We start from the raw sequence: 19,892 nt of genomic DNA on the forward strand, positions 1-19,892 counted from the left end.
ATGGTATAATTACCATTATTGGGGGGGGGGGGGGGGGCTATCGGTTATCTGACCACTAAGCTGAGGGGGGCTATAATGGGAAAGACCCCGTATTTCATAACGGGTAGTGTAGTATTCAGGAACAAAACGATCCGCGGAAGTTTGTGTGCAGCACAGAAAAGACGAACTGTACTTAATAGAAATCGGTTCTGCTACTGCACTATTATCGACCACAAGATACTGAAAAAGGATTGTTTTCTTTTTCTTTGCATCAAGCATATCGGATATATTCTGTTTGCCCCCCCCCCCACCTTAGTGAGAGCTAATACTTTTTACGCCCCCAGGCGTACGTGCTATTGTTCACATAGTAACGTGTTATATAACAACATATAATTCGTAATTGGGGGCGTAAAAATCAAGGGGGGGAGACAAAACAGAATAGATCCAGTATATTCAAATTCTAGCCCAGCGGTTAAATATATTTCCAACAAAAACACTCCAAAGAATCACGTAGTGCTAACAGAAGCCATTGTAGTAACTTACTCCATTTCTGTAAGCGTTGACGAACAATCGAATTCATTCAAAAGTTGACTTTGACTTCGACATCCAGTCTAAATTTGAATTGATTAAGAGAGTTTCATTGAAGACGCAGGTAGCCATGGAAGTTTTCAAAGATTTGTTTGACCATGTCTTAAGGAAATTTAAATAGTGTCATTTTTGCTGTTGTGAGCTCGACTGCTTGTCTGTTATAGCAGATCTCTTGCTCCGTCATTGTTTTATGTAAAAAGCACACTTTTATACACCAGTTAATCAGTCGATTAATTCGTTGCAAGTTTTTAAGATAAGTTTAATAAACAAATGCAAGTGTTCATGGGAATTTGATGTCGTAGAGAATTTTTTATGATCAAGGGCCAGCTTTTGCGACGGTTTATTAACTTTGCATCAAAATTAAAAATTAATGTCCATTTAAAATCCACGGTACCTGCAACATTTTTCAGTTGTGAAAACTTTATACAAGAGATACCAAATCGGAACAGTAAAAAAACATCAAGATAAATTTTTTCATCTCCACATTTTTTATTTTTGCAGAATTTAGCTGAACTTTCCATTTAAGTTCTTTCTTCAAGAACAAACAACCGTTTTGTTTTCTGCAAATTCAATATTTTTTGGAACTTTTTATGTTAGTTGAAACATTGTTCACATGTAAAAAAGAATTACTAATGAAAAATAATTGTTTCTAATAGAGTTCTCTGTTGATTCACAAATTTGCAATCACAAAAAAGCCATAACGTTTACATTTTTTCTTTGGTTTGAAAGAAACCATGAGCCATAGAATTAAAACCTCGTACAAAAGCTAATCAAATAGCAACAGCTTCCTTCTTTGGTCTAAATTAAGCAAATACTTTTTCAACTAGCTGTGAAACTGCCTCCATTGCTGTTTTTTGTGAAAATCAAGACTGCATTTTTTCAAAAAATTTATGCTAACTAAGGAAATCTTTCCCGTAAGTGAAAAAGGGAGTTCAAAATTTTTTTGCAAGTCTCGCAGTTAAAGAAATTGGTAAGTAGTTTCTCTTATCTATTCCATCATTCTTCTAGAAAACTGATGTCACAAAGGCTAGTTTTTACCTAAGTTAGAAAGTTTTTCTCATTATGCAATAGTTTAAATCGAACAACAAAAACGAACTGGAAACTGTGTCTAGAGCCATTCTGTACGACCACACGAGACGAAGTGTTATTTCCGCAGCTCCTGAGGCTTTGCATTTGTGCCTCAAATCAAGGACTGGTTAATGTTTTTTTCCAGTCACAGCTCTAAATTTTCGGGTATTTGAAATTTAGCAGGTTATACACAAGCAATGTCTGAACCATTGAAACCCTAATTTAATAAAAAATAGCCCAGGTTAACAAATTCAGTTAACTGATTATAACAAATGTATTCTTTGAAATTTGGCACTCTCTAATTTGATTTCGTCTACTTTGACAATTTTACCAGCTTCCTGTTTAAAGAATTTCCTTTGTTTTCTATATGTTGACGGTTTTTAGTAAAAATCAACGCTTAAATTGTGTGCGTTTCTTATACTCCTAATTAAAAAGCTTTGAAAGTGCTTAAATTGTCAGCACACTTCGCTGTCAAATTTTTATCTCCAATTGATAAAAAGTCTGTGTTTGTCCAATTGTTGTCCATTTGAGAAAAGTCCTGAACATCTTGTTTTTTTCAAGTTATTACTCAACAATTTCAATGAGAGGCTTGAATCAAATTAGACAAAAAACGGTCGGAGTTAACAAAGTGTTGTTTTGACTTTTTATTTGGTTATCTGATCCTCCGAAATGAAAGAGTTAAACATTTTTTAATAGGTAATATGATGCAAAGTTTGATGCAAAATTTCTCTTTCTGTCAGATCGATGAAGATCATTAATTAGTCTTGCATCAAAACAGGTTGTCTCTTAATTTACATGACCCGGTTATTTCGAGACTTATTTGTTCAAAAAACAGGCTCCAATAAGTTTGTTCGAGCAAAGAAAACAAAACCTTATAATTTTCCTAAAGGGGTCACTTATCAATCCGAAAAGGATTCAAAAAAATGATTCTCAGCTCTATAAATACTCGGTTTAACACTGATTTTTAACAATTTGGAACAAAAATTCCTTCTTCTCTCCCCTGGAAGCCTCCAAATTGTTTTTTCTAAATTTTCCACAGTAAAAATGTGAAGCCGCCGAGAAAATGTTTTCAGTAGTATATGGTCTGTTCAGCTATATCATTTATTTAACCTCAAAACCCTGTTAAAAGTTGTTGTTTGTAAAAAGTTCAAAATCTGTTCAACTTGTCTTTAGGATCGGAATTTTAATTTAAAAAAATCGACAAAATGTCTAATTTTCAGTTTTTCAATTAATTGGTTTTCTCAATCAATTTAACCCATTTAGGCAAGCGTTCGTAATAATGCTGGCTAATACCATGAGACTTATTTACAAAAATATCAAAGGTTGAAGGAAGAAGAAAAAAATTTTTGAATCAGCGGTTTCAAAAAATAACCATTGGGCTTGTTGAAAAAACTAATTTTTAATTATTCATTCAAGAACGTCAGGTTGATTCTTTTCCATCTGTATACTTAATGGCTTTGTACTAGGTTGTCAACAGACATCAGATAAATTGAAAGTGAGTTTGTGGTGAAAATTGCGAACGAAAAATTGTTGTTATCATTAAAATTAAAAATTATTCAAAAATTTCTATTGACATTATTCGAGTTTGTTAATGAAAACAACATCGCATTAAAACCAAAAGAACATGCAGCTCCATTGCAACTTGTTATAACGCTTCATTTTTGTTTTATCTATGCTTTTTTAAATCTTGCTGCAATTAGAAAACTGAACTGGTAGATTTTGTTATGTGCATCTTTGAGAGATGAAATTTGTTTCAGAATTCTGGACAGATTCCATCTGCAAGTTAAATTCTTCAAAAACGCTTTTTCTTGAATCAATATTTTTATGTCCAATATGAATTTTAAAATTTTCATCTTAGCAATATTTGTTGAACTTAATTACAATAATTGATAGGTATTGAAGATTAAAGGGAAAAATAATAGCGGATGCCTGAAGTTGGGCTCCGATCTGCCGCTTAAAGTTTTTTGTATGTGTTATTCAGTTGTTGATGCTGTTCAACTTTGCTGTTCTGTTGACTTCAATTTGACGTTTTCTCGTTTTTCTTTTAATCAAGTTATCAACCAGCTTGTTATTTTGTTGCCAAGAAAGTATTCTATCCTTCAGTTGGGATAAATGTTTGTTCAATTTCACGAATTCACTTATCAAGTATTATTTCTTCATTATCTCAAAATTTTCCCTCTCTTTTGGACCTCTGTTATTGTTTTGAAAAATAGTTGCGGTCTGAATGTGTGTGTTCTTTGAATAAACCTGCAGAACAAATACTGACTTCCGAATATGTCGTTGTAATCTTTCCGCTAAAATAACTTTTTGTGTGCCTCTCGCCGTAAAATGTTCGAAGCAAAGCAAAAGTTAACAATATTTTTGCAAGTCTCGCAGTTAACAATATTTTTGCAAGTCTCGGTCAAAATATTTTTGCAAGTCTCGCAGTTAAAGAAATTGGTAAGTGGTTTCTCTTATCTATTCCATCATTCTTCTAGAAAACTGATTTCACAAAGGCTAGTTTTTACCTAAGTTAGAAAGTTTTTTTCATTATGCAATAGTTTAAATCGAACAACAAAAGCGAACTGGAAACTGCGTCTAGAGCCATTCTGTACGACCACACGAGACGAAGTGTTATTTCCGCAGCTCCTGAAGCTTTGCATTTGTGCCTCAAATCAAGGACTGGTTAATGTTTTTTTCCAGTCACAACTCTAAATTTTCGGGTATTTGAAATTTAGCAGGTTATACACAAGCAATGTCTTAACCATTGAAACCCCAATTTAATAAAAAATAGCCCAAGTTAACAAATTCAGTTAAGTGATTATAACAAATGTATTCTTCGAAATTTGGCACTCTCTAATTTGATTTCGTCTACTTTGACAATTTTACCAGCTTCTTGTTTAAAGAATTTCCTTTGTTTTCTATATGTTGACGGTTTTTTGTTAAAATCAACGCTTAAATTGTGTGCTTTTCTTATACTCTTAATTAAAAAGCTTCGAAAGTGCTTAAATTGTCAGCACACTTCGCTGTCAAATTTTTATCTCCAATTGATAAAAAGTCTGTGTTTGTCCAATTGTTGTCCATTTGAGAAAAGTCCTGAACATCTTGTTTTTTTCAAGTTTTTACTCAACAATTTCAATGAGAGGCTTGAATCAAAGAAGACAAAAAACGGTCGGAGTTAACAAAGTGTTGTTTTGACAAAATTGATGATGCAAATATGATGCAAAATTTAATGCAAAATTTCTCTTTCTGTCAGATCGATGAAGATCATTAATTAGTCTTGCATCAAAACAGGTTGTCTCTTAATTTACATGACCCGGTTATTTCGAGACTTATTTGATCAAAAAACAGGCTCCAATAAGTTTGTTCGAGCAAAGAAAACAAAACCTTATATTTTTCCTAAAGGGGTCACTTATCAATCCGAAAAGGATTCAAAAAAATGATTCTCAGCTCTATAAATTCTCGGTTTAACACTGATTTTTAACAATTTGGAACAAAAATTCCTTCTTCTCTCCCCTGGAAGCCTCCAAATTGTTTTTTCTAAATTTTCCACAGTAAAAATGTGAAGCCGCCGAGAAAATGTTTTCAGTAGTATATGGTCTGTTCAGCCATCATTTATTTAACCTCAAAACCCTGTTAAAAGTTGTTGTTTGTAAAAAGTTCAAAATCTGTTCAACTTGTCTTTAGGATCCGAATCGACAAAATATCTAGTTCTCAGTTTTTCAATTAATTGGTTTTCTCAATCAATTTAACCCATTTAGGCAAGCGTTCGTAATAATGCTGGCTAATACCATGAGACTTATTTACAAAAATATCAAAGGTTGAAGGAAGAAGAAAAAAATTTTTGAATCAGCGGTTTCAAAAAATAACCATTGGGCTTGTTGAAAAAACTAATTTTTAATTATTCATTCAAGAACGTCAGGTTGATTCTTTTCCATCTGTATACTTAATGGCTTTGTACTAGGTTGTCAACAGACATCAGATAAATTGAAAGTGAGTTTGTGGTGAAAATTGCGAACGAAAAATTGTTGTTATCATTAAAATTAAAAATTATTCAAAAATTTCTATTGACATTATTCGAGTTTGTTAATGAAAACAACATCGCATTAAAACCAAAAGAACATGCAGCTCCATTGCAACTTGTTATAACGCTTCATTTTTGTTTTATCTATGCTTTTTTAAATCTTGCTGCAATTAGAAAACTGAACTGGTAGATTTTGTTATGTGCATCTTTGAGAGATGAAATTTGTTTCAGAATTCTGGACAGATTCCATCTGCAAGTTAAATTCTTCAAAAACGCTTTTTCTTGAATCAATATTTTTATGTCCAATATGAATTTTAAAATTTTCATCTTAGCAATATTTGTTGAACTTAATTACAATAATTGATAGGTATTGAAGATTAAAGGGAAAAATAATAGCGGATGCCTGAAGTTGGGCACCGATCTGCCGCTTAAAGTTTTTTGTATGTGTTATTCAGTTGTTGATGCTGTTCAACTTTGCTGTTCTGTTGACTTCAATTTGACGTTTTCTCGTTTTTCTTTTAATCAAGTTATCAACCAGCTTGTTATTTTGTTGCCAAAAAAGTATTCTATCCTTCGGTTGGGATAAATGTTTGTTCAATTTCACGAATTCACTTATCAAGTATTATTTCTTCATTATCTCAAAATTTTCCCTCTCTTTTGGACCTCTGTTATTGTTTTGAAAAATTTTTGCGGTCTGAATGTGTGTGTTCTTTGAATAAACCTGCAGAACAAATACTGACTTCCGAATATGTCGTTGTAATCTTTCCGCTAAAAAAACTTTTTGTGTGCCTCTCGCCGTAAAACGTTCGAAGCAAAGCAAAAGTTAACTTAGTTTCAAAACAAAAAGGATTATTATGATTGTCATGGTATTGGCTTTGGCATTCAGTCTTAAGGCCGCTGCTCATAGACCGTGTCTCTTAGTGGTTACATTCTAGGACCTTGAGCCGAGAGGAGGCAGGTTCCCACCTCTCCCTGGACAGAAGTGTTTAGATCTGAAAAAAGTTTCTTTAGTCTGTACCCTTCCAGTCGGTGTCAAGACCATTTTGTCTGCCTAGGCTAAAGGCAGTTTTAAATGCAAGCAAAATTTACGTGACCTTAGGAAAATAAGAACAGTAAAAAATTTTGGTCCAAAATAGAAAAAAGTATCACCATTGGTAAAAAATGAGGATGATGGAAAAATTAGTACAAATTAGTTGTTGCCAATTGACGTGATATAATGATGTAATTGCAAGAATCCCATGGAGTAATTGGGACGACACAATGACGTAGTTTCGACGATTCGGTTTTTATAACTCATCATCAACGACCTCTTGAAAAACGAGTAATTTGGATTACAACTATCCCTGGTCAGAACTTTTCAGATCAGAAAGTTTTTTTTCTGGTCTATTCACGCTTCCATTCGGTTGAGACCATTTCATCTGACGTTATTCAGCCCAGGCTGAAAAACAGTTTCAAATGAAAACAAAATTACTGTGACCTTCGGAAAAAAGGACAGTAAATTTTTGTCCAAAGAAGAAAAAAATATCGTCACCCGTCACTGGTAAAATTCATGATGATGAAGAAACTGAGTACAAATTAGATATTGCCCATTGACGTGATATCATAACCCAATTGCAATAATATGAAGTAATTAGGACGACACAAAGATGCAGTTTTGACAATTCGGTACATATAATTTGTCATCAAGTACCCTTTGAAAAAAGATTAATGTTGTTTAGAAGCCTGATAGGGTCAAACATCAAGTTTTAGCAGAAGTTTTTGATTCAATTGTATCAATTCAACTATAGTAAGATAAAATCAACAAAAAACAATCGGCAACACGGAACGCTATACTAGAAAAAAGATAAAAAACTTAATAAATCTTTTGATGGAATGTGGCTTTTCACCGGCAGAATTGTTATTCACTCCAACGAATTCCTGTCTTATGAAGTGAAATTTTTATTGAAATCTTTCTTCCTGATACTTTTGACCCACGAGAAAGCTTTTCTGAGAACAAAATGCATAATTTATCGTAATAAAAGCGAACGTTACCTTGAACTGAAAACAATCTAAGAGAAAGCAATCTAAAGTTAACAACCATGAACAGAAAACAAATTTGAACAAAAAAACAATCTTGTACAGAAAACAATCATAAAAATTGAAAAAAAAAATCCGGTTTTTTTACGGCAAATCAAAAGACCAGCTAAACTTTTAACAATGTTAAACCAGCATCTGCTCTAGCAATCTAATCCCGTACCATGAATAAAAAGCAGAAGTCTTTTTGATGATTATTTGAACAATGGTCCTCTAGTTCTTTTCATAAAAACAGAATAGTACCGGATTTTTATTTCTCACTTGTACACTTCGTCCATGCACTCTAATTTAATGAAATGCTTTTGCAGTAAATGGAGAAAAAGATCGCTTCTTTTCACGCTTTTTTGTTGGAACTTGCCTTTTAATCAATCAAAGTCATGAATATTTAGCTGAAAGGCTTGGCAATGAATGCAGAAGTCTTAGAAATATTAAATTTGACGTAGTTTGACGTATCTTATGGAGTGATATTTGCTTTAAAAATGCCTTTTTCTGATACTTTTGACCCGCAGGAAACCTTTGCTCGGAAAAAATTGCATAGCTGAACTTATTATAATCAAAACAAGCGACTGTTCCTTTGAACAGAAAACAATCTAAACTGGAATAAGTTTCCCGCATTTTACGGCAAATCAAATTCCCAATTATACTTTTAACAATGCTAAATCAGCATCTGCTCAGCAATTTAATCAGTACCGTGAATAAGGTTCAAAAGTTGTTCTGATGTTTTTTTGATTTAATGGAAAGCTTTTGCACTAAACGGAGAAAAAAATCGATTTTTTTTCACGCTGAGTACACTCTGTTTATTATCTGCCATTTATAATTTTTTTCTTTTGAACTTGCCTTTTAAACAATTAACGTCATAAATATTCAGCTGAAAAAGCTGGGCAATGAATGCAGAATTCTTTGGAATATTAGCTTTGAACAGAAAATATCTGAAAGCTGAAAATGATTAAGAAATGGGGGCAAAATTTAATTTGTTGAACAATTCTTTTGAACGAGAGCTACTGTAGTTTTCTTGGCCGCGCTCAAGAAGTGTTCCATCATTTTAAAAAGCAGTGTCTGTGAAATATATTTAAATTTAGAAATGTAATTGTGGAGAGCAAATAAACAATGAGTTTTTTAATTGATTATTCAGAGGGATTATTCAGGTTAGAATTTTTTTAATAGTAAATCATTATTATATACAGTTAAAATAATTTTTGAAAAAAAAATTATTTTTTTTCTGAAGCAGCAACAACAATGACAAATTAATTCAAAAAACTTTGAGCCTTTATTCTTATGAAAAAGTTTAATTATGCTAATGAGAAGTTCAAATTTTTTAAAGTTTTCTAGTTTTACAAGCTGGAATATCCTTTTGTCAAATCAAAACGCTGCTATAATTACTATATTGAACTGAGATATAGCGACCTGGGCCATTTTTTGATAACATCCGACCCAAAATATTATCAATAAGAAACAACTTTGTTTGTCGTTTATATCTATGTAAAACAATGGCATCAAAAAAAAAATTTTGAAATGGAGCTACCATTACCTCGCCTTTATAAGATGAATTCAAAAAGCAGTTCGCTTAAAAGAGTTGTGTTTGATTGCCATGACCTTGGTTGAGATTGAGCAAAGCAGGGAAAGGAAATTAGAATGAGATTGATAGTTTCATTACAAAAAATCATATTGGTATCCCGTTCGAGGCCAGACCGAAGTGATCTGTGATCAGATCATCTTCGCGCAGAAGACTTTTCATCCTTAAGTTGTGATAATAGGTAGTTCAGTTTCTCAAATTCACTTGTCAAGTAATATTTCTTCATTATCGCAAAATTTCTCGTCCCTTTCTGTACCTCTGTCAATGTTTCTGAAAGGAACTGTGGTCTGTTTGTGTGTTTTTTTCGAATAGCCCATGCAACTGAATGCTGATATCAGAGGACGCGGTTGTAACTTGTTTGATAAAAAAATTGATAAAGGAGACTACTGTTTTTTGCTATGGTTTTTATTGATTTATGTCAAAATGGCTTTTTATAGATAATGTCTATTGCACGACTTATTGCATTTTATTACTTTATTGCGTAAAAATGCACTTTATTCGTTTCAATTTGTTACCGAGTCTCATTTGTTAAGAAAAGAAACCAAAAAATTACAAAAATAACTACAACATGAAATTGACAACTTTGTTTGTCGTTTATATCTATGTAATACAATGGCATCGAATGATTTTTTTTGAAATGGAGCAACAATTATTTCGCCATTATCAGATGACTTTATTAATGCAGGTCGTCTAATAGAGCTGTGTTTGATTGCCATGACCTTGGTTGAGATTGAGCAAAGCAGAGAAGGGAAAATAGAATGCGATTCTTAGTTCTCTTTCACAACGGTACCCTGTTCGAGGTGGCAGACCAAAGTGACCTCTGGTCAGATCATCTCCGAACTCACGCTTGTTATCGATGCGCTTGATTTATACGGTCGGGAAAAACTTCAATCGCATTTTTTTCTGGACAATGGTCTGGAACTTGTCCGATCAGAGGTCACATATTCTGGAACAACAGTTGCTGATGCTGTTCAACATTGATGTTCTGATGACATTGTTTTGTTATGTTTTTTTTTCTTCATCAAATTACCGACCAGTCTTTCATTTTGCTGTCGAAAGAAAAGTTTTTCATCCTTGATGTTTATTTGAACACTGGTCCTCTAGTTTTTTCCATAGAAAAAAATTGTAATGATTTTTTTTCTCACCTGTACATTTCATCCGTGCTCTCTAATTTATTGGAAAGTCTATGCAGAAAAACTGACAAAAAATTGCCTTTCTTCACGTTGACTCGATTTTTTTGTTACCTGCCATTTATGATACTTTTCGAGGTGGCCAGACCGAAATGACCTCTGATCAGACCATCTTCGAGCAAAAAGTTTTTCATCCTTTAGTTGTAAAAATTTTGTTCAATTTCACCAATTCACTTGTCAAGTGTCAATTACTATTTATTCATTATCTCAAAATTTTTTTCCCTTATTGTATCTCTGTCAGTGTTTCAGAAAAGAACTGTGGTCTGTTTGTGTATTTTTACGAAGAACCCATGCAACTGAATGCTGACTTCTGAACACCTGGCTGTAGTTTTTGCGTTATAAGAACTGATAAAGGAGACGGATCTTCATTGCAATGGGTTTTATAGATTTTTGGCGTGCCTCTCGCCGTACGAGGTTCAAAGCATGGCAAAAGTTAACTCAGTTTCATAACTCCAATGGTTATTATGATCGTCATGGTGTTGGCTTCGACACTCATTCTTTAGTCTGCTGTTCATTGACCGTGTCTTTTAGTGGTTACATACTAGGACCCTGATCCGAGAGGAGCCAGGTTCCCAATTCTCCCTGAATAGAAGTTTTCAGATCAGAAAAAAATTCTCTAGTGATTGCACCCTTCTAGTTGGTCAAGACAATTTTGTCTGACGTTACTCAACCTAGGCTAAAAAACAGTTTTAAATGCAAACAAAATTTTTGTGACCTTCGGAAGAAAAGAGCAGTAAAGTTTTGTCCAAAAATGAAGAAAAACGCCATTGATAAAATTGAGGATGATGGGAAAAGTGAGTACAAATTAGATAATGTCAATTGCACGACTTATTGCATTCAAATGCTTCATTGCGTAAAAACGCACTTTAAGAGTTTCAAATTTTCACAGAGGTTCAATTGTTAATTAAGGAACCAAAAAACTACAAAAAAATAAATACGACAAGGACTTGAAATAGAAAAAAAACATCATAAACGGCGACTTAAACTTTCAACTTACTCCTTCTGCGTCTTCATACTAAAATACGAGACCAATTGTTTTTTAATGCTTTGACAGATGTAAATGTTACATAAATCTGTCACATCTTGAATGTTGTCAGGGTTTCAGTACCTGCCAACATAGCCGAAGAGAACTACACTTAAGCAAAAATCGCAGTAAGGAGTGGTGTATAGAGGGACGGAGCTACCCGGGGGGGGGGGGGGTGATGACCCACATGTTTTAAGATAAGCTATAGCGATATCAAATCATTTTGGTCACCATTGAGTTATAGCAGAAATGTATAAAGATAGGTAAAAGATTTTACATGTATTAACATGAGTTTTGGGAGCAAATCATGAATTCAAATACTTTTGGTCATCATTGAGTTATTGCAGCAATGTATAAAATAGGTAATAGATTTTACATGTATTAAGATTTGATTTTTGACAGTAATGTATAAAGATAGGTAATATATTTTACACGTTTTAAGATTTGAATTAAAGCAGCAGCGCATAAAGATAGATAATTGGTCTTATGTAGAAGATTTCTTAATAAATTTTTCATCACAACTTAAGAAAAAAAACTAACAGATAGCGAATTGGAAAATGAAACTGTGTTATCATAGCTGCAAAGCTGTTAGCTGAGCGTAGCCATATTGCGGTGACCTTGGTTTTTTTGTTTCATCGTCTGACGCTTCATTTTCGTGTTACATTTCCTCTAGAACATTGTGTCTCGTCACTGCTTAGGTGGATTTTTTCAGGCTTGATTTCACGCTTTGTGCTTGACCTCAATTGCGCGTATTCAGAAGTCCTCTGTTGCTAAATCAAAGCTGATTGTAAGAAAAGAGATTGTAACGTCCGGACAGCCTAGTGGTAAAGACGACAGGTTGTTAATCAGGAGATCAGTGGTTCGAACCTAGGCAGTGGAACATTTTTTGCACCTAAAAACGTCCTCCTTTGAATTAAACGTGAAACTTTTGTAGGCGGCGGCGATAACTTTTATCAACTCAATTCTGTATCTTTTTCCATCTTTAGTTTACGGCACGCAAGTCTAATTTGCAGCTGTTCCAGCAATCTGCCGGCTATGTTATTTTTTCGTTCACGATGATTCATCATTTTGATGCTAATGTTTCAAGGTACTTGATAGCAAACATTGCTAAATAAGACTAAATACAAGACACAAAATTCTACACTGCTAATACACTTTTAATTATACTGAATAACATCTGTGTTGAGAATAACCTAATTCTAAGTAATGGTTTTTCTATAAAACGTTTTTCGATCAAATATACGATTGTTGTAATTTATAATTGATAAATCACGTATTTATCAAGAATGACGTCACAGCAAACTATTGCTAATTTCGCTTTTCAGAGGTTGAAAGGATTATCTCAAAGAACTGATAAAAACGAAACTAAATAATCAACTTAGATCTGGGTTAGCTGGAATAAAAAATGGATCAAAATAGACCTCTGATGAGCCAGTAACGTCGTATTGGTCTCCAAATATTAATTTCGACACTAAAAAAGAAAATCTTAATGATAGCCATGACATGAAAGTTTTTCAATCTGAAGTGCTAGAACAAAAGGAGCTTCAAGACTTATATCAGGACAGTTGTTTCTTATATCAAGACTGATTATTTTAGTGTACTCATCAACTTGACAAAACTTTTTTATAATCACATCACATGTTCACAAGCGTACAATTGATTTAAATGGAAAAAATGCATAAAAAAGAACCAGACAGTTTAGATCATCAAAGGTGTCGTATGAATTCCATCTGCACCCACAATTCGTTTTGGATATAAAACGAGAGTCCTTTTTTAGTTTGCTCAAAGGTAAGAATTTGGTGATTTTTGGTTTTGAAGACTCTGTTAGTTGAGGCTATATTCACTGCATCATCCTAGACTCGTCTGTATTTTTGAAAAGGCCCATCACTGTTTTCTTCCAGAACACTCTTGTCGAGTCCTTTGCTGCTGAACTTAGTTTTTGTTCTTTCTGAATTATAGCAACAACACGTTTTGCTACATAAACATACATTTCAGTACATCGGAACTCCTTTTTGAATAATCCAGGCTCACGCTTGTCATGTTTTATATGTTTGTCGCAACAAGTTCTTGGAGAAAATTTACTTGTGGAGAAACTGTACAGTCATTACTTCTCATCTCATTCCAAACAATCCTCATTTCTGGTTTAATGCACTCATGGAGATTTTCATGAGCCAGTGCCAGATACAAAAAATCAGTGTCCATTTCAAGCTCCTCGAATTTCTGAACATCACAGAATTTGTCAAAGAAGTTGTAATAGAGCTCCAGCATTCTAAGTTTTACATACTGTAAGATAAAAAAACCAAAAATTATCGTTTCACAATGCTCAACAGTGCTTCTCACAAGCTCAACTTCATATATATCTGTCGAAACGTCGTTCAATCTTCTAAAAGGACGGTTATTAATAGCTTTATGCGTCTTTTCTTCTTTAACATAAAGAGTTTTTGTTTGCCGGCTTCAATCCATAATCTTATAACCATACGAGCTGTTCCCAAGTATTTTTATAGGTTCAGCACCAAGTACATTTACAGGTTCTTTTTCAGGTATCAGATTCACGTTTCCGGATACCAAATTCAAATTCATCCTCACTAAGATTTGGTTGGGTTTTCCTACAGGGACAAAAATGGTAGTAGCATCCAAGCGCTTCAAAATTTTTTTGGCAGTGACCACAAAGCCATCCACTAAAAAAGAATCAATTTTTTTTCTGTTTTCCAGTCGTGTAGTTACTCTCAATAGTACATTCAGGTCTGGTTGCTTGATAGAAAGACATTACCAGGCTCCCAAACTTCCTGATTTTGTTTTGACGAGCTTTGAACTTTTGAAGATTGGTATCAAACTCCGATCTAGTGTAGAGTCCAGTTGGCATCGCTTGGCACATGGATACAATTGGCTAGCATCTATTCCAACTATTGCGTTACAGATATTTCTTGACCTCCGGATGAATGTTTTGTCTACAACAGCTTTCCTTATAAACACTATTGATGGACCACCAGTCATTTCATTTCGTATTTTTTCATGCAAGTCTTTGTCAACTTCGATGAAAGGGTAAAATTTACTATCAGTTGATTTATGAAGACAGATATTTAATAAATTAGGTAGTGTACACCCAAGCTTTAACAAATCAATTTTTTGATCGTTATAGAATTTCATCGTTTTCTTCATTGCTTGCAAAGTTGGTACAACATCTTTGTTGTTATACCAGCGAAGGAAATCAAGACTGATTATTTTAGTGTACTCATCAACTTGACAAAACTTTTCTATAATCACATCACATGTTCACAAGCGTACAATTGATTTCAATGGATAAAATGAATAAAAAAAAACCAGACAGTTTAGATCATCAAAGGTGTCGTATGAATTCCATCTGCACCCACAATTCGTTTTGGATATAAAACGAGAGTCCTTTTTTAGTTTGCTCAAAGGTAAGAATTTGGTGATTTTTGGTTTTGAAGACTCTGTTAGTTGAGGCTATATTCACTGCATCATCCTGGACTCGTCTGTATTTTTGAAAAGGCCCATCACTGTTTTCTTCCAGAACACTCTTGTTGAGTTCTTTGCTGCTGAACTTAGTTTTTGTTCATTCTGAATTATAGCAACAACACGTTTTGCTACATAAACATAACATTTCAGTACATCGGAACTCCTCTTTGAATAATCCAGGCTCACGCTTGTCATGTTTTATATGTTTATCGCAACAAGTTCTTGGAGAAAATTTACTTGTGGAGAAACTGTACAGTCATTACTTCTCATCTCATTCCAAACAATCCTCTTTTCTGGTTTAATGCACTCATAGAGATTTTCATGAGCCAGTGCCAGATACAAAAAATCAGTGTCCATTTCAAGCTCCTCGAATTTCTGAACATCACAGAGTTTGTCAAAGAAGTGGTAATAGAGCTCCAGCATTATAAATTTTACATACTAAAAGATAAAGAAACCAAAAATTATTGGTTCACAATGCTCAACAGTGCTTCTCACAAGCTCAACGTCATATATATCTGTCGAAACGTTGTTCAATCTTCTAAAAAGACGGTTATTAATAGCTTTATGCGTCTTTTCTTCTTTAACATAAGGAGTTTCTGTTTGCCGGCTTCAATCCATAATCTTATAACCATACGAGCTGTTCCCAAGTTTTTTTATAGGTTCAGCACCAAGTATTTTTACAGCTTCTTTTCCAGGTATAAGATTCACGTTTCCGGATACCAAATTCAAATTCATCCTCACTAAGATTTGGTTGGGTTTTCCTACAGGGACAGAAATGGTAGTAGCATCCAAGCGCTTCAAAATTTTTTGGCAGTGACCACAAAGCCATCCACTATAAAAGAATCAACTTTTTCTGTTTTCGAGTCGTGTAGTTACTCTCAATAGTACATTCAGGTCTGGTTGCTTGATAGAAAGACATTACCAGGCTCTCAAACTTCCTGATTTTGTTTTGACGAGCTTTGAACTTTTGACGATTGGTATAAAACTCCCATCTAGTGTAGAGTCCAGTTGGCATCGCTTGGCACATGGATACAATTGGCTAGCATCTATTCCAACTATTGCTTTACAGATATTTCTTGACCTCCGGATGAATGTTTTCTCTACAACAGCTTTCCTTATAAACACTATTGATGGACCACCAGTCATTTCACTTCGTCTTTTTTCATGCAAGTCTTTGTCAACTTCGATGAAAGTGTAAAATTTACTATCAGTTGATTTATGAAGACAGATATTTAATAAATTAGGTAGTGTACACCCAAGCTTTAACAAATCAATTTTTTGATCGTTATAGAATTTCATCATTTTCTTCATTGCTTGCAAAGTTGGTACAATATCTTTGTTGTTATACCGGCGAAGGAAATCAAGACTGATTATTTTAGTGTACTCATCAACTTGACAAAACTTTTTTATAATCACATCACATGTTCACAAGCGTACAATTGATTTAAATGGATAAAATGAATGAAAAAGAACCAGACAGTTTAGATCATCAAAGGTGTCGTATGAATTCCATCTGCACCCACAATTCGTTTTGGATAGAAAAACGAGAGTCTTTTTTTGTTTGCTCAAAGGTAAGAATTTGGTGATTTTTGGTTTTGAAGCCTCTGTTAGTTGAGGCTATATTCACTGCATCATCCAGGACTCGACTGTATTTTTGTAAAGGCCCATCACTGTTTTCTTCCAGAACACTCTTGTTGAGTCCTTTGCTGCTGAACTTAGTTTTTGTTCTTTCTGAATTATAGCAACAGCACGTTTTGCTACATAAACATAACATTTCAGTACATCGGAACTCCTCTTTGAATAATGTTTTGTTGTTATACCAGCGAAGGAAATCGCGAAAAGTTTTCATTTTCTCCATCCTCCACAACTCTTCAAGGAGAGCATAATTCTCTTTTACAGATAAAGGCCTCTCTTTCAAACCCAGTACCCGGAGATCATCTAACTCCTCTTTACCAGATTCCGTCAACTTCTTGAACTGACAGAAGTCTTTCTCCAAAGGATTTAGATTTTTCAGTTTGCTGAAGAAGGAATCGTAGGGTGGAAGATGATTGGAGTTATGTTTCGTGGACGAATCAAACCATTCATATTGGAAATAACTTTTTGTCTCCTCAGATTGATATGCTTTCAGAAAAGAATCCAGAGATGCAGCTCCGCCAAGAATGTTCAGAATATCGAGAAATTGAATATCACCGTATTTGAAAGAAATAAACTGATTTGCCTTTTTGATCTCTGTAGATTGAATAGTTCTATCGTTAAGGAGATGAGGAATGAGATACGCTTTGACTAAATTTAGGTCATATTTTCCACTGTTGAATCCAAAAACTGGTAGAGTGTCAACATATTTGTCGAAATGACGCTGGAGATCAAGGAGCTGCTTTTGCTGGTTTCGTAAAAAAATTTCAAGATACATTACTGTCTTCTGTTTCACTACTGATATTTGGTTGGGTTTCAGAAATAACTTTCAGTCTAGAGGAAATATCACTCAATCTAGTTTTGATCTTTGCTTCCACCGCCAAGAACTTGGGTCTCACTTCCGCTTTGTTTTTTGCTGCTAGTGTTTCCAGTTGAGCTACAAAGGATATGATGAGATGATTAGAATCTTTTTCGCATAAGAAAACTGTTTCGTCCAAAAAATTTAAACAAATTAATACCGATACAAGTACGTGAGTACCAATCCATGATGTTGTCGCTGTGTTATTGACTTCCACTGATTGAACACATATTGCTTCGAAGTCGAAGAGGGAAAAATTTTTGATGAGGATATAATCTTCTGGATAAGAGATTGAGAAGTTTTCAAGCTTCTCAAGTAGTGTTTTACTCAAAGAGTAAACAACTTTCGGATAAACATTTTTCACTCGTTCTTTACAGTTTTTCAAGTGCCATTTGAAATGACCTGAATGGTTGAAAAATACGTCACAACTGGGACAACAAAACTTCTTGAAGAATTTGTTGATATCATCGCCATAACAGATGTGATTGTTATATCAATGCAAATTAATGTTTTCATCATACCGTTCAACGCCGCGTCGAACAAGTTCACCAATAAATTCACCATCTTCAATGTCAAAATCATAGATGAAAATGTTTTATTTGATTAGTTCTTCAATTATGGGAATTTGATCAAAGGAGACACCTGTGAACTTTTCAGGGTCGCAACCGCTTGCAGTAACAAAATTGTGAACTATTGTAGTTGCTTGTAGTTCATCATGTACTGATACGAAAAATTGAATAGAAATTGCACGGAACAAACATAAATTAACGTTATACGATTCATCGTGTCCATTTGAAACGAGACAGTTTACTTCAGGGTTCCTTAACAATGGCTCTGGAAGAGGAGAATCAGTGCAACCCATAGGTATATTCGAAAGAAGCGCTGCAAAAACGGTAACATTTGTAATTACTGTGAATCGCCATTTTGAGTTTTGGCGTTCCTGTGTACATGTTTCAATCAAGTCAAATTTCTCAATTTCGTTCTTAACGTTTATTAAATCGTTTCTCTCGCTTAGCAGAAAATCTCGGTCCAGTAGTAAGTTTTATTCAGGCGGATAATAATATCGGTAATCTTTTGTCTCTATATTTTGCAACAGAAACCCCAAAGCTAGGTTAATTTTGCTGCACAGTTGAGGTTTGCGAAAACTTCATCGAGTTTTTCATTGATCTCTTTGGTGTCCAAATGCCATAAATTGAAGTTGAAAATTTCCTGCATGCCATGCTCAGCATGCATATTGTCAAGTAAATGCTGACACGCTGCCAGTTCTTCTTTCAATGACTCGCTATCGTTATTAACTTTCTCCATAATCTCACGAACACGATTTGTGCTTGAGGACCCAATTTTTGTGCTAGCTTCATGTGCTTTTTTGCGATGAATTTGAAGTGAGTAGATACTTTGGAACTGTTTCTGACAGAAAATACACTTTTTCAGTGTATTACGAACTTTTGCTCCGTGAGCCTTTGCAATGTTGTATGACAATTCTGCTGCATTTTTGTCGCAAAATTACAATTCCTTTTCTTACAGTAAAGCGTGCCCATCATACATGTCTTCCTGTGGCGGGCAATATTAGCCTTTACAACAGTTTTTTGACTTTTTTCACAGTTGACGGATAGGTTTCGATCTTTTGCAGGCATTTTTGTTATAACTGGGTAAGTTCAACTATGGAATGAGCAAAGATCGTATTTTCTTAATGAGAAAGAGCAAATTTATCATTTTTGTCCGAAAGAAATGTCAACTGAGCCGCATAATATGAATAAACAAGTGTCTCTCAAATTCTGCAGAAACTCAAAGCGTATTCATGACTACATGAATTTTTATCCGAGAACGACCTTGAAATTTTGTTTACACATTGTTCTCAACTCAAACCCAGTAATTCATAGAGGTAATTCACTATTTGCTCACACAGTTTAGTCTCTTACTATTGTTGAGGCTATGTACGAAAACACTCTAGAATACTTCAAAAAATTTCAATACACTATTTGCGACACAGAACCAGACCTACAAGAATCTGGAATAGAAATTTATGCGTACGGTTATCATTCGTCTTCGACTGTTATTGATGGTTGTTCGTTTGGTTCCATCCATTGGCATCTTATTTTTGAGGATAATATTACTTTTTCTCCGTATGCTTCTGCCACTATAGTTTGTCTCGTGACCTGTTTCAAATTTCTCTTTTTGCCTACTGAGAAAAACTTTGTTACATTTGGTGCTATTGTTTCTCGCTTACATGTCGCCGTGGAGTATTTGTCAAACTCAAATCAACTTTCCAAAAAACAAAATAAAAAAACACCTCCCATAACCTGTTCATGAAAAAGTGCTTTCAACTATTACTACAACTTCTAACAATCGTCATTCCCCAATTCCTGACGTAACTGTAAAACGGTTTTGTCAACTTATGCTCAGTGAACATTCATCTTCTCTCTATC

The 19,892-nt window shown here is 34.2% G+C and overlaps 1 protein-coding gene across 3 annotated transcripts in view; it reads right to left on the bottom strand.

The window, feature by feature from the left end:
* Nucleotides 1-19,892, bottom strand: part of LOC142357315 (metal cation symporter ZIP14-like) — a 339,525-nt gene that overhangs the window by 83,989 nt on the left and 235,644 nt on the right. The window lies entirely within an intron of this gene.

The sequence above is a fragment of the Convolutriloba macropyga genome, chromosome 2, assembly GCF_964194025.1.
Source record: "Convolutriloba macropyga chromosome 2, txConMacr16.3, whole genome shotgun sequence".
Taxonomy (NCBI): domain Eukaryota; kingdom Metazoa; phylum Xenacoelomorpha; order Acoela; family Convolutidae; genus Convolutriloba; species Convolutriloba macropyga.